The following is a 2,355-nucleotide window of genomic DNA, read 5'->3' on the forward strand; positions in this document are numbered from 1 at the left end:
GTGGTGACGGTGATGGTGATGATGGTGATGGTGATGGTGATGGTGATGGTGGTGACGGTGGTGATGCTGATGGTGATGGTGGTGATGGTGAGGGTGATGGTGATGGTGATGGTGATGGTGGTGATGGTGATGGTGGTGGTGGTGGTGATGGTGGTGGTGACGATGGTGGTAACGATGGTGGTAGTGATGAAAGATTAATAAATCCTTTATTTTTTTCTTATTTAATCATCACAATAATCCTAGGAGATACTCTTATCCTCATTTACAAATGATGAAACTGAGGCTTTGAGAGATTGAGTAAGGAGCACCGAGGGGATCTGTGAAAGTTCTTTGAAAACTGTAAAGCTCTGAGTAAGTGGGTGATAAAGTCACTTACATTCAAGACAGAGCATGTCCTTGCTAAATCATTAGATTTGGGAATTGAAGGATAAATAGAGGCACAATGAAAGAACTTGGAGCTTCTTGCGTTATGATTATCGTTTATTTACAGACATTTATTCACAGACACATTTTCAGAAATGTAGTCCCATGACCAGGACAGACAACAGCGAGTGTAAGCACACGGCTGGGCAGCAGCCGCCGTTGGTATATGTTGGTGTGTCGGCCACGGTTCCGGCCCTGACGTGGTTCTTTGGGTTCTTTCTGTCTGCTGCCTGGAATTATAATTCATGTGCCCACCTTACCAAGGAAGTCTGAGCGTCTAATCACTTCCCCCCCCTTTTTTTTTTGCTGAGGCTTAAACTGCTTGCTCATTTAAAATAGTAATGTTATGTTTGGTCAACTGACTGCAGTCTTAAGGTTGGCCTCAGCCGTGTTTAGTTTCTAGAGTGGCCGAGCCTGATTTACATGCTTCGGACAGGATCCCTGTCCCAACATGCCCTCTTCCAACGGAAAACATCTGCTTCTGGGTCTCCTGTGTTTGCAGCCTCTCTCCCTCTGAGAAAGTGTGCAGGCAAAGCAGTAACTAGGGAAGGCCTTCGGGTACCTTTTTGCAGCCACGAATTGCAGCTCGTTTGTCTTGGACCTGCCCTGGGTTTAGAGTTCTGCTTTGAAAGTGCATTCTGGGGAGAAAGGAAGTGAAAGGCAGGCCTTGTTTTCTCCCCCCCCATAAGCTTCTATTTCCAGAAGGCTGCAGCATCCTGCAGGTCGTAGGGAAAGACAGCAGAGAGAGCTGGAGGTATCAACCAAAGACCAAGTAATTATTCATTTCCCGAGTGCCTGCTCACGGCAGTGGGCCGGTATGATGAGCCCTCAGCATCCATGACACCATGCTAGGGTCACCAGAGCCCTGCAAGGTCAGCAAGCCCCCAGATCTGGGGTCAAGAAATAGGGGCTCAGAGAAAATATGTGAGCAACAGATGTAGGATTGATCCCAAGTTTTTTCTGGATTCAGCAACCAGCTCTGTAAGAAGAGGATTCGGTACCGCAAGAATGAATTCTGTCTGTGGGTGTCTGCCACAGAAAGCCAACACCTATGCCCACTGAGCGAATAACGTAACCCCTGCATGCCTGTGTATTTATCAGCCGCCTCAGTGTGTGATATCCATTATTCAATATGGCCTTGGCAATGATGCTTCAGTTGGGTGGTGTAGTAGTTTCCCAGGGCTGCCATAACAAATCCCCACAAACTGGGTGGCTTAAAACAACAGAAATTTATTCTCTCACAGTGCTACAGTTCTAGAGGCTAGAAGTCCAAAATCAGGATGTGGGCAGGGTCATGCTCCCGCCAGAGATTCTAAGAAGAATCCTTCCTTGCCTTGTCCCAGCTTCTGGTGGTTGCCAGCAGTCCTTGGCTTGTAGCTGCATCACTCTGATCTCTGCCCTGTCTCCACATGGCTTCTCCCCGTGTGTACCTGTGTCTCCTCTTCTTAAGAGGAAACCAGCCATGGCATTAGAGTTCACCCCAACCCAGGGTGACCTCATCGTATCTAAATAGATCTGAAAAGACCCTATTTCCAAAGAAGGTTCCAGTCTGAGGTTCCGGTGGACATGAGTTTGGGGGGTTGCTATTCCACCCAGTACAGGCGGGGGGATTTTTCTGTCTTCATTCCACCTTATAAGCCACCTGCTGTGTTCAAGGGCATTTTAAATCCTTTGGAGTGGACAGTGCCGTTGATAGTACCTGGGAGCTCACAGGCTTCCTGAAGGAAGAGATGACAGCTGACCACTCTGTGTGGCCTTGGCTTCCAGCCTGTGGCGTGCAGGGATTAGCCTGGCCAACCTTGAACGTCCTCCCCGCTCTGGCAGTTGTTGACCTTACAGGGTGGTGGGCACACACCCCGGCGCTGCCGCCAGGGCGTCAGTGGTAGTATTCCCATTTGATGGGGCTGGGGGGGGGGGGGGGCGGGGGCTCAG

At 49.4% G+C, this 2,355-nt stretch overlaps 1 protein-coding gene across 6 annotated transcripts in view; it reads left to right on the forward strand.

The window, feature by feature from the left end:
- NDRG1 (N-myc downstream regulated 1) overlaps positions 1-2,355 on the forward strand; it is a 56,437-nt gene that overhangs the window by 51,907 nt on the left and 2,175 nt on the right. The gene's annotated exons all lie outside the window — the stretch shown is intronic.

The sequence above is a fragment of the Physeter macrocephalus genome, unplaced genomic scaffold (assembly GCF_002837175.3).
Source record: "Physeter macrocephalus isolate SW-GA unplaced genomic scaffold, ASM283717v5 random_47, whole genome shotgun sequence".
Taxonomy (NCBI): domain Eukaryota; kingdom Metazoa; phylum Chordata; class Mammalia; order Artiodactyla; family Physeteridae; genus Physeter; species Physeter macrocephalus.